The 13,472-nt window shown below is 43.8% G+C and overlaps 1 protein-coding gene across 5 annotated transcripts in view; it reads left to right on the forward strand.

Annotated features, from left to right (window-relative positions):
- The window catches only part of PCDH9 (protocadherin 9), an 896,526-nt gene that overhangs the window by 238,079 nt on the left and 644,975 nt on the right, over nt 1–13,472 (forward strand). The gene's annotated exons all lie outside the window — the stretch shown is intronic.

Here is a 13,472-nt window from a genome sequence, read left to right on the forward strand (position 1 = left end):
AGCATAGCTTCTTACGGCAGGTGTTTTTCCCATACTGGGAGTTCACTGCCCTTGTTTTGTTAGCCTCAGCATTTTGAAAGCGTCTGCTCACCCATGGTGCTTGTGAATATATCACTGTCCATGCTGCCTTTGCCTTTTGTATTTACTGGTGTCTTATGCTTCAGGGTTTCTGATGCCCTTGAGAAGTTGTGACCATTCATTACATCTTAAAGAGTGCCAACTCATTTATTAAGACAGAGTCTGTGAGGCCTGGATGAATTTATTCTATCTAACATTTAATAAAACATTTAAATTAAAAATTTGACTTATGCTGTGACATGCTCAGTATTACCCTTTCAAGGTTTAAATTTGAGAGGCATTGGGCCCTCCTGTTAAGAACATGACATGTTATCAGTCTTGCGCCTAGGTGACAAGGCCACTGATGTTTTCCTCAGGCAGTTGTTTAATAATAAATTTTTCATTGCTGGCATGTTCAATAAATGGATTGCAACATTTATACCCAGTCTGGAAGTTTTACAAATTCCTTATAAATATCAGTAATGATAATAGTTAATAATAGAATAATGAATTTATGCTCAAAGAACCCAAGATCAATCAAGGACATTAAATCTAGCCTAGGCCTCTGCTGCTACTTTTGGGCTTTTCATACCTTAAAGTGTACCCTGTGTGGATAGGCCTATCTGGTGATTTGTTGAATTTCTTAGTGTTTCACTTGTCATATTAATTTAAATCTTTAATCTGCAGACATGTCAAGTGTATCAAGTGGCATAATAAATCAATATTATATTGCAGATGACGTCTCTGAAGAGGTTGCAATTGTGTAGAGGAATGTAATAATAGGAATAATAAAAAGAAATTGCATTTTGATCTTCCCACACTTGTTATCACAATGCTGTTCACCCTTTTTTTAAAAAGAAACATACAGCTCTGCTTGTGGAGGCAGCCTCTTTCATAGAGCTTTGCCACACATTCAAAATGCAAAATAACAAACAAACAAACAAAAAATCCAAATGGGGAAGGCATGTCAGTTACTATTAGGAATCTAGAAAATCACATCTATGAAGAGGGATTCTGTTGCTAAACAAGCGTTAACTTGGCATTTAAAACAAATGGTTATGGTCCCATTAGAGTTCCTGATAGTCAGGGATAATATCATTAAGAGAGTTAATAAAGGAGGAAGCTACAGTGTATATCCCTTACTGTTTTCCACTGCTTTTCACCATGTGTGTGCAAGCATTTCTGCCTGTGCAAAGTAGGCATAAAACACTATCGTTCCATTTTGGCAGTGATCCTCTTAACAGACTCTTTGCACAGGCATAAATGACTATGCAATGGATAGAGCACTGGTCTGGGACTTGGAAGACCTAGGATCTATTTCTTGCTCTGCCACCGGTCTGTTTGTTGACCTTGGGCAAGTCACTTCTCTTCTCAGTTCTCTATGCCTCAGTTTCCCCATTTGTAAAATGTGGATCATGATACTGACCTCCTTTGTAAAGTGCTTTGAGAGCTATTCATGAAAAGTGTTATATAAGACCTGGGTAGTAATATTACACAAGAAGAATGACAGTGAAGAATTGAGCCCTGGTTTCTAAAGTCTTCCTATAAGAGTGTTCACCATAGATGCGCTATTAAAATTTGTCTTTGACATACAATAAGTGCAAAGAAAGAATTACTGCAGTAATTCTATCAAACTATAGGTATTTAGAAGTGAATTTGAACATACAGTATCTAGTCTCTTTTCCAGAAACCGAAGGCAAATTTATTAAGTTATATCCTACTTAAAATACTAGACCGATCCAATTTTATATAAGTAAATGGGAGAGCATACAAATGCATGGTTTTCTCCTTTATTCTGTTCAAGAGTTTAATTCTAATACTACAGGCATGCAGAATGTGCCTAAGTTTGCATGACACCTGGACCTTTTAAAATTTCCACTGTCCTGCAGGAAGAGAGGAGGGACCTTTTTTAAAGAACCCCAAGTTGTTCAATATATTTTACCTTGCAGGACAGGAGGGATTTGAAAGGGCCAAGAATTGAATACAGTGTGAGTAAGAGGCTGCATTATAGAAGTTGGAATCCTAATGAAAAACATTTCATAGAAATCCACATGGCCAGAGATGTGGTTTTAAACTGTGTCCTCAGTGGATTCCCACTCCCATTTCATTAACATGAATCTCATATGTACAATCAACTGCTATTCATTTACTGTTCTCTCACTCTATCTCAGAGCCACTTAGTTCAATACACCCTGGTTTTCAAGGAATCTTGAAGTGACAACTAATCTCATTTCTTCCACTTTGCTGTACAAACAGATACAGTTTTGAATGAGGAAAACCTTTGCTGCTACTGAATAAAAATCTTCCTTTATGGTGATCTGTCACAGTAGGGTTACCATTCGTCTGGATTCCCCCGGACATGTCCGGCTTTTTGAGCTAAAAATAGCGTCCGGGGGGAATTTGTAAATGTCCGGACTTCCCACCCCCCCATGTAGAGCGTGCGCGGCTAACAGGGCAGCCGGCCAGATGGTGCCATTTACATGGGGCTCTGGCAGCCAGAGAGAGCCCCTCCTCCTCTCCCCTGCAGCAGAGATCACTCCCTCCCTCCCTGCATTCGCAGATCGCCTCCGGCAGTCTGGAGCTCCTCCCCCACTGCTGCCCAGCATGCCGGAACGAACGGCTTAGGCCGTTCCTGAGCAAGTTCACAGAGACCTTAGGCGAAGGCCAACAACAAGGGGGCCAGCAGCTCGGAGAAGGGGCAGAGAGGTTCTGGAGGGGGCAGTTAAGAGACGGGGAGGGGGGTTGGGAGTTCGGGGGGGGGCTTTCTGGGGGTGGGGGTGTGGATAAGGTTTTGAGCAGTCAGGGTACAGGTAGGGGGTAGGGTCCTGGGGGGCATTTGGGGGAGGTCTTAGGAGGGGCAGTTAGGGGACAAGGAACAGGGAGGCTTAGGTAGGGGGTGGGGTTCTGGAGGGCAGTTAGGAGCAGGGGTCCCAGGAGGGGGCAGTCAGGGGACAAGGAGCGGGGGGGGTGTTTGGGAGTTCGGGGGGGGCTGTCAGGTGGCAGGGGTGGGGAGAGGGATCGGAGCAGTCAGAGGACAGGGAGCAGAGGGGTTTAGATGGGTTAGGAGTTCGGGGGGGGGGGGGCTGTCAGGGTGGAGAGTGGTTGGATGGGGCGTGGGAGTCCCAGGGGTCTGTCTGGGGGTGGGGGTGTGGATAAGGGTTGGGGCTGTCAGGGTACAGGTAGGGTCCTAGGGGGCCAGTTAGGTTGGGGGGAGGGTCTCAGGAGGGGGCAGTCAGGGGACAAGGAGCGGGGGGAAGGGTTGGGAGTTCTGAGGGGGGAAGTGGGAGGGGCAGGGGCGGGGCTAGGGCAGGATGGGGCGGGGCTAGGGCAGGACAGGGGGGGGACTAGGGTGGGGCTCCTCCCGTCCTCTTTTTTGCTTTCTGAAATATGGTAACCCTGTGTCACAGTATTAAACAAACTCTCCCTCACTACTTTTTGGATCCAAGCCTAAGGACGCACCCTCTCCTCATTTAGTGTCTCTACTCTTTAGGGTATGAATCTTATTTTCCCCTTAAGTACAACAGTAGCCTCTATTTAATACATCAGTTGCAGTTTAAAAATCAGCCCTTGTTAACAAACTACTATGTGAGGTCCCACAGTTATTTCCTATTCTAAGTAGATGGCAAACTGCTTCTCTCAAATGTATAAGACTAAGTTGTTTTTTCCATTTTAATGCTGCTCGACTGCCTGAACATGTGAAAGCCAGAACCCCATTTTTTTTTAATTTGACTGTTTGAATTCAGCATTCAAATGCCACATTTTGGCACTCAAAAGCAAGATGTTAATGATAGCACAGTGATATCAGTTTTTTAAAAAGGGAAAATAAAGATGCACATGAAACTTTGAAATTCAGGTTTCCTTTCTGAGTTCCCAGATTTTTCAGGCTTATTATACAGGAACACAGAAATTGCCGTACTGCATCAGAATAGTGTTCCACCTAATTCAGTATCCTTTCCTCTAGCAGTGGAGAATGCTAGAAGCTTCAGTGGAAGGTGCAGAGAACTCCAAAATGGACAATTATGTAATACCTTTCCCACAGAAGAAGTTTCTTTCTAAGCCATCAGTTAATGGTTGGCTTATCCACTGAAGAATGAGAGTTTATATCCCCCTATAGAAAAGAATGTATTCTGTCCAGTGCTACTGTGGATGTTTAATCCTTTTTTGAATCTCACTGAGCTCTTAGCTTCAATAATATCTTGTAATAAGATGATAAAATAGTTTCTGACACCAGCTTTCTCTCTGTCTGGGGGTGAGTTGCTTATTCTGATGAGAACATATTCACCAGAGTCTCTCCCGGCCTTACTGGATGTGAGATACCTTTTTTTCTAGAAATGGACAGCTTCTTGTCCCCTGGAATGGAAAAAAAATGTGCTTCATCCTCTCAACTCTATTAATAGTGTTTAGATACTAATGGATTGGTCTTGCAATATTGAGTTTGCACCTGCTGATAGTTACCAGCTCAGTCTTGATTCAGTCAGATATATCAATCATTTATGGACCGTGGACAGATTTCAGGGCAATGTCTCTTGGAAAATAAATAAGAAAGGATTATCTGAACTGTGATCCACATAAGATTTATAATAGGTGGGTTGAAGTAAAAATAATTTTAAAATAGACTGGATTACAGGAATAATAGGCAATAGACCAGCTCCTCAGCTGATGTAAATTGGCATACCTAACCTGAAGTCAGTAGCTTAGAAATTGGCCCAGTAGCAAATCCTAAAGGAGACTTACAACTGAAAAAGTATACCAAGGTACCATTGGTTTGGATGTTCATAGGAATGTTCAGACCTGGATGCTGAAAGGGAAGGGATGAGAGTTGGTATATGAAAGCAAGTTTAAAATTGAATATGAAGGAAGGAAAATGTGCATATTCCTGTCATTTGTTACTTGAGGAAGGGAAAGTGCTGGGCTAAGAAGACTCATACTTAAAGTACAGCTCTACTCTGGAAATCGACTGGGTAAAAATGACAGTTTCGTATGCACCAGGCCGGGCCAGGTAGTTTTTATTCCTTAATGCAACTGTCAGCCCTGCAGAACCAATGCAGCTATGGGAGAGTAAATAGGACTCTTTTGTGGCTCATGCATCATCAAAAGAATTGTTAGCCAAATCCCATTTTCAAGACTGTTCAACCCACTGTCTTCAAATTAAGTCTTCAGTTACACCCATGCAACCCCACTGAAAGCAATAGGATTTCACAGGTGCAACTGAGAAGAGCATTTGGCCTGCAGAATCTGTATTCCTGGTGGTCGTGCATGAGCTAGAAAGGCAACTGCTTGGCTTTTAAATAGCATGCTGAGACTAGAGTGCTGGAAGATAAGCTGAGCAAATTTTGATGGGCAGCCAATATGGAACTGCACTATGCCATTTTTACAAAGTTCCTTTACAGAGAAGGGCCATTCTTGAAAGTAGTTAGATGGGCATCCTGCTTTCCAAAATACAGAGTAAACGCTGAAAACATTACATTTGATTGACATTGAAGTGTCTTTGAATTATGAAATCATCTGAAACTTTGAATCTTCTATGTTTATTATTATTTTCCTGCGAGCCTTCCACTTGTTTAGCGTGGTTACTAAAGGGCAGGGTGAGTGTGTGTGTATGTGTGCATGCATGTGTAAGGGCACTGTTGTCCCCTTACTAAAACTCAATAGGAGTGTTTTGGTTGGCTAGCTCCCAGTACCAAAAGAAAGGGAAAGGGTTGATGGGAAATCAGGACCCTGAGACTGACAGTCCCCAGAAACAATGGGGAGAGGCCAGTGTTCCAGGTCATCCTGACTGACTGGGCGGGCAGGCTAATCAGGGTGTCAGGAGGCCAGGGGGGGTCCCGTCCTCTGTGTGAGCTAGAATTGCCTGGGTCAGAGAGGGTGGGGCCAAGCTAAGGAGAGAGCAGGGACCCAAGCTGAGCTGGGGAGCAGAGCCATGCCAGCCACAGGGGCCAGAAAAGGAGCCCAGGAAGCAGGTCAGTCCTGGGAGCAGAGTCATAGAAGCAGCCCACAGAGCAGACCTGTGCTGGGAGGAGAGCTGCAGCAACCGGAGCCAGAGGGGCCAGAGAAGCAGCCCAGGAGCTGGAGGCAGAGCTAGGGTTACCATTCGTCCGGATTCCCCTGGACATGTCTGGCTTTTTGAACTAAAAATAGCATCCGGGGGGAATTTGTAAATGTCTGGACTTCCCCCCCATGCAGAGCGCGCACGGCTAACAGGGCAGCCGGCCGGATGGTGCCACTTACATGGGGCTCCGACAGACAGAGAGAGCCCTTTTTCCTCTCCCCTGCAGCTGAAATCACACCCTCACTCCCTGCATTCGCAGATCGCCTCCGGCAGTCTGAAGCTCCTCCCCCTCTCCTCCTCCCCTGCTGCCCAGCCTGCTGGGACGAGCGGCACAGTAAGGAGGCCAGGGGGTCGGAGAAGGGGCAGGAAGGTTCTAGAGGGGGCAGTCAAGAGACGGGGGGGGGGTTCTGGATAAGGTTTTGGGCAGTCAAGGTACAGGTAGGGGGCAGTTAGGGGAAAAGGAACAGGGAGGCTTAGGTAGGGGGGTGGGGTTCTGGAGGGCAATTAGGAGCAGGGGTCCGAGGAGGGGTAGTCAGGGGACAAGGAGCGGGGGGGGGGTGTTTGAGAGTTCTGGGGGGGCTGTCAGGGGGTGGGGACTGGTTGGATGGGGCGTGGGAATCCCAGAGGTCTGTCTGGGGGTGGGGGGGTGGATAAGGGTTGGGGCAGTCAGGGTACAGGTAGGGGGTAGAATCCTAGAGGGCCAGTTAGGATGGGGGGAGGGTCTCAGGAGGGGGCAGTCAGGGGACAAGGAGCGGAGGGAGGGTTGGGGATTCTGAGGGGGGTGGGAAGTGGGAGGGAGTGGAAGGGGTAGGGGCGGGGCTAGGGCAGGATGGGGGTGGGACTAGGGTGGGGCTCCTCCCGTCCTCTTTTTTGCTTGCTGAAATATGGTAACCCTAGGCAGAGCAGCAGCAGCACCCGTGCCGAGGCAGAGTGAAGCTGCAGCTGAGTCAGAGTGGAGCTGGAGCTGGGTTTGGAGCAGTTGGGAGCTGGGTGCAGGGACCAGCTGAGGAGAGCTGAGAAGGAGCAGAGGAGAGCGAGGAGGACCCTGGGTCGCGGGCCTAGTGCAGGGAGATGCCCCCAGCCAAGAGGCCTTGCAGGTCAGACTTGGAGGGGGATCCCTGATGGGGCGGGGGCAATGATGAGAAGAAGGGTCCTGCCACCTAATGCCTGAGGGCGTGTGGCCGCCACCAGAGCAAGTGTCCAACTCACAGCATCCCTGCAGCACAGCCAGGGCCTGAAAAGGAGGCCTGGAACATGTGAGGAACAGGCTGTGAACTTCCCTTACATTCCAGAGATGCTGGTTGTGATGTCACCCTGCTACAGAGCGGGATTATGTGTTTAACTTTTCCCATTTTTTCCTTATTTTTTTTTAAATTGCTGTTTAATAAATTGTATTTGCTTTGAACTGTATGTAATGATGAGTGGGTCAGTGAAGCATCCAGTGAAGAGAGAGCACACTGGAGTGGGGACACCCTAGTCCCTGCCCTAAGTGACCACAACGAGTTTGGGGGTCGAGCCCTTCAGGAATCCTTGGCCCAGCCTTGTTGGGGTTGCAAGGACTCTGCCACACAGGAGAGTGGAAGGGGAACCCTTGAGGTCAGGCAGGCCTCTGGGTAAAGGAAGTGGGAGCAAGGACTCAGATCCTTTTACTAGCCCATTTCAACAGGGTAGTGTATAAGCCAGGAAAGTTCCCTACAATAGCTTACACATGCATGTGTGTTTCTCGTAGTATATTCCAGAATACAGTGCCTGCTGTCTCACTGATAGAGAGAATTTTATGGACATAATCATTTGATGTTCGTTTCCTAAGCTTGCTTGATCTTGTTTTAAAGTATCAAGATTTTTCTATCTCAGGAGAAGAATAGAATAGAATTTGTTGGGAAATCTTCCATTATATATCTAGATTTTTTTTCCCCTGGCCAGCCTTCAAAACCTCCAGGGTCTCTTTACCAGACATTTATCAAATTCAGTTAAGGTACCATCAACTCTCTTTAACACAATATATACATAAGTTGCACTGTTGTGGCAGGCTAATAAAATATATCAACCTTTTTGCCTTCCCCCCCAATTTTTTTTTCTCCCAGGTTGAATGCAGCATGTCACGAATGAAAGTTGTTTATTTATTTAACTTAGCTGTTTTGAAATGTAATTGCTTCCAACCTTTCTTTGAGGTTGCCCTACTCTGGGAAGCTATGTCTATGCCTCCTAGGGAAAGCAGTGGATATCCTGCAAAGAAGTAGCTTTCAACTATTCCAACCTGCAGGCTAAAACAGTACTAACATTAATGTTTCTACTATAAACTTGTTCATCATGCCACTATTTCATTTCCTGGCTTTTTTCCCTCCTTTAATATGCTGTGAGAGTCTTAGGAAAAAGAATGTGGCAGTTGCTGGTATGTCAAGAGCTTAGCAGATTAGACACTCTGTCACATGAAGTGAGAAAATAAATTCTAACAAAAAATTAGGTATCTAAAATAACGTACAAGTACATTGGGTTGTTAGCTCATTATTCCTAAGAAGTGTGGCTCAGCGCAGATACTTAGAGGAGAGTCTATCTGGTAAAGTGGCATTATGAATGGGACTTCATAGGGACATGGGGTAATTTCATAAAGAGCTATTTCCATTATGAGAAAGTTGTATTCATTACTTGATAAAGTTAGTTGGGGAAATAAATTGAAGACAATTTCTTAAACAGCTCACATTTGGGAAAACACCATTTAAACAATGAAAGCAGAGTGCTGGAATCTATTTACTGTACTAGCTATGGTATTTAATTCAGGGGGAAATGGTATATATTAATAAACATTCTAATATTATTTTTGGGACATTGCCCAGCACCAGGTTGATAGACACATGGTGTGGGGTCAAACTGCTGTTGGAAAGGTGCACAGTTATGGAAATCTAGGAACTGTTTTGGTCTTCAGTCTGCTGGGGGGGAGTCTTCACATCCTCTGGTTTGCATCTGCGGACTGGTTTGCACATGACCAAACAATAGCTCGGTCTGCTATGTTGATCTTTTCACACAGTGTGTCCCCTATCTCCTCAAATGCCAGCAGTTCATTTGATACATATCCCAAAACCATGTGTGTACAGAAAGGCCTTGTCATTTGATTCAACTGCACTTTGCTTTATTTGCAAGGGCCACTCAACAGGCCAAACAACACGCACGCTGCACTGCACTAGAAATATAAAAGTGAGCAATCTGGATTGTGAGAATGGTAGAATTTGTGATGAGACAAAACCAACCATGAAACATCAAATTATGTTTAAAAAAAAAAAAAAAAAGTAGTAACAAAACCCAATCAGGAAATTCCTCCTTGACCTCCTTGAATCTAATCCTGTGGTCCCTGAGTTCTGAATAAGAGAGTGACTTATAACATCTTCTTATGAAGTATCAAAATTGCCCCAAAGTGACCACATCATATGATATGTAAGCATCTGGTTTAAGAACAATCAAAATGGAGGATACATAGATTAACTCAGTTTCAAAGAAGAGAAATTGGTCATATGGGACTTGTGAAAGACCCCTGTACGCAAAGATAAGCAAAATCCCAGATGGCCAGGCTACACAATTCTGGGCCTTACCACTATTTCTATGGGTGGCTGGACCTGAGTGATGGCTGTGAGGATGTTCAGAATGTGAGACTTCTAACCCGGGTTTACTTGATTGGAGCCAGACATCAAGGCTAGTCACTCTTACTTCATCACCTTTAAAAGAAGCAATTTGGGCCAGGGCCCTAAAGGGAACCTTGGATAAATGATGGTCAAGGGAATATATTGAGAACTGGGAAACATTGTCGCCAATGGCAGTATTGCTAGAGATTCCATGTGTGCCAGAATCAGCTCATGCCAATGGGTAAACACTCCTTTACTCGCTACCTGACAGCAAAGAGGGGTGAGCGGTATTGAAAATACATTCCTAAAGCACGATGTAGGTGTTTATGCCAGGAATTCCCAGGGATTATACTGAGATCTGTGTGGCAAACACTTCCTCCTCATTATAATGCTTCAAAAATAGACCTTTTTTTGTATTTGTATTAAAACTGAAATGAGACAATTATTCTCTCTGATTTCAAATATTTCCTCAGCAATGACCTTTTCCTTGGGCAATCTTTAAAAGACAAATACACCCCTTCACACTTAAGTTGATGACTAGTGTAAAAGGTTTATGAAACAACCTATTTGACTTCAAAGAAAGATATTTCAATCACCGTTCCAACATTTCTGCCTTACTAATAAGTGAACTAGATGCTTGTTTGATAATTGAAAGGATAGTAAGTTGGTATGTTCTGTCTATTTAAATACTTCCTATGATACTCGTCCTTCATACATTATGAGAGGGTCAATTCCTGAATGTCATGGAACACATAGACTTGCTGTGATGAAAGTCAATCCTGAGTTGAGAACAAGAAGTTATTTTCACTTTGGAAACACTGGCACAGGACTGGTACATAACCATTCACTTTTTAAGGTCAAACCATAATAAATGAAGGACAAATCTGATTCCTGACAATTTTTTACAAAAATCCCAGTTGACTTCAATGGCTGCTCCAGTTGTACTACAATGGCAGGACATGACCTGAAATTTACTTGAGGGTTTCAAGCTTTTTTATAGGTTACACTGAATATTGATCTGGTTTTACAGCAGTAAGTAAGGGTTCTTTTTTTTTTTTATCAGAACTTTCATTGCATACATGAAAAGAACAGGAGTACTTGTGGCACGTTAGAGACTAACAAATTTATTTGAGCATAAGCTTTCGTGGGCTACAGCCCACTTTTCGGATGCATAGAATGGACCGAGACTAACAAATTTATTTGAGCATAAGCTTTTGTGGGCTACAGTCCACTTCTTCGGATGCATAGAATGGACTATTCCATGAAAGCTTATGCTCAAATAAATTTGTTAGTCTCTAAGGTGCCACAAGTACTTCTGTTCTTTTTGCGGCTACAGACTAACACGGCTGCTACTCTAAAACATTGCATACATGGTTTGTTGTTTTGTTTGTTTGTTTTAAACAATTTTCCTCTTGCAAAGATAGCTGTATTTGGATATGGAAGCTCAGTAATTAGTGACAATAGGGGCTTTTATACAGATTTTTTTATTTAGTTATTTTTTAATTTGTGAAATTTGGGCCATGGAAGGAACCTTTTGTGATGACACCTCCCATAATGCATGTTCTGCTCAAGGCTGTTCACAGGTTACTGAGCCTGAGATCCATGGCTTTAAAGCCTTTTCCAGTCATTTACTGAATGATGCTCATTCACTCTGTTTAGAATTGGGTTTGATATGAGGTCAGCCGCAGAGTCACTAAGTCACTTGACCTGTTTTCAATGTTTTATTTCAATCCTGAAACCTGAACCCTTTTTATCTTGTGCAACATCAACTGAGTGCAAATCCTCTTGTTATGATTAGTTGTTTTTCTACTTACTTTGTAGTGCTTTTGTTTACTCAACATTGCTTTCTCATATTCTATTTACAGACATCAGATAACTTCTACTGTGAATTATGTAACTTAATGCCTTGTAAATGTTAACAGTCTTGATATGTGAAATGTATCCTATTTATAGGTCCCAACCATGATAGCTTGACTGTTCCACAGGAAATGCTAAGATCTGTGTATAAATCTCTCTCTCTCTCTCTCTCTCACACACACAAGCTTTAGTGCATTAGGTATGCGTGTGTGTGTGTATGTAATCTTACAATATATATATATATGTGTGTGTGATCACTGATAGAATATCCAGGGCCCAATCCTTAAACCTTCACTGTCAGGTGAATAGAATTGTGTGGCAATTAGAATTTCTGTTCTACGAAAAATTCTGCAATTTCAGGGTTTTGTGTTTTTTTTTCAATTCCAAATTGGAACAAAAAGTCAGAATTGTGAATTTTACTGCAAAATGGAAATTTTGAAACATTTCAGGACCATCTGAGCAGCCCCAGAGATCCTGGCTTCCTGCCAGCCCACCCACCAACCAACTGGTTCTTTCAGGAAACCAGGCAGGCAGTTTGGTTGTCCAGCCTGCCCGATTTCTATTGAAAGTTTTGATGGAATCAACACATTCCTAAAGAACATTTTGGTTCCATCTAATCAGCATTTTCCAATGGAAAACTGTTCTGTGGGAAATTTCTTGACCAGTCTTACATATGAATAATCATTATGGGCCACTTTCTCACATTTTACTCACATCAAGTAGCATACCTATTCATGCAGTACGATTCTTCTCAACTTGATTAAGGATGGCAGAATATGGTCCTATATAAGCAGTTTTTTACAAGACACTACAGCACTGCTTGAGTGGGTAAGGATTACCCATGAGTGTTGCTTTTTCATTACATAAATCTATTACAGCGCTAATGCATACACCATAGGTCAGGGATTGGCAACCTTTGGCACGCGGCTTGCCAGGGTAAGCATCCTGGCAGGCCGCGCCAGTTTGTTTACCTGCCGCGTCCGCAGGTTCGGCCAATCGCAGCTTCCACTGGCCGTGGTTCGCCGCTCCAGGCCAATGGGGGCGGTGGGAAGTGGCAGCCAGCCCATCCCTCGGCCCGCACCACTTCCCGCCGCCCCCATTGGGCTGGGACGGTGACCCGCGGCCAGTGGGACCCGCGATTGGCCGAACCTGCGGACGCGGCCGGTAAACAAACTGGCCCGGCCCGCCAGGGTGCTTACCCTGGCGAGCCACGTGCCAAAGGTTGCCGATCCCTGCCGTAGGTTATTGAGCCTGGTGATTCTTTGGGCAAGTTCACAACAGAGTCACATTGGGATGAATCTGAGGTTCTCAATCTTTAAAGTAGTCAATAAACCAATTAATGTATCAACAGCAAAAGCTGTTAAGCAGCAGTGCAATAACACTACTGATCCTGCCACTGATCTCTGGATTGGTATAGAAGGAAAATAATGCAGTATTGTTTTATTCTTTGTGCTACTGGATCAAAACTATAATAGCACTTGGCACTAGAACAATGGAAGGAAAGGACAAGTTTCTTTGAAATTATTTGTTAAATAATCACTTTTTGAATAGATGGTAATTTAAAAAACAAGACAACAGCAAAAACCAACAAAAAAATAAATTGATAGATTGTGTTAGCTTGTAAAATCATTGTTTAGAAAATGTAAATGCCTGTTCTAAAACTTGCATACTGCTATCAATGGAATTAAGTGAAGATTTTCATTCCAGTAACTGACAACCTGTGTAGCAGACTATGCCACACCTTGCATCTTGTTTCCCCCTCCCTTCTTCCTAATCTTGAAAGCCTCACGTATCATTAACAATCAAGTCAGGCTTTCTGACTGGAACAGAATCATTACAAATAAATACCTTAACACTCTGTGCACGTTAATGCAACAGAACAAATCTTAGCACCA

The sequence above is a fragment of the Malaclemys terrapin genome, chromosome 1 (assembly GCF_027887155.1).
Source record: "Malaclemys terrapin pileata isolate rMalTer1 chromosome 1, rMalTer1.hap1, whole genome shotgun sequence".
NCBI lineage: Eukaryota > Metazoa > Chordata > Testudines > Emydidae > Malaclemys > Malaclemys terrapin.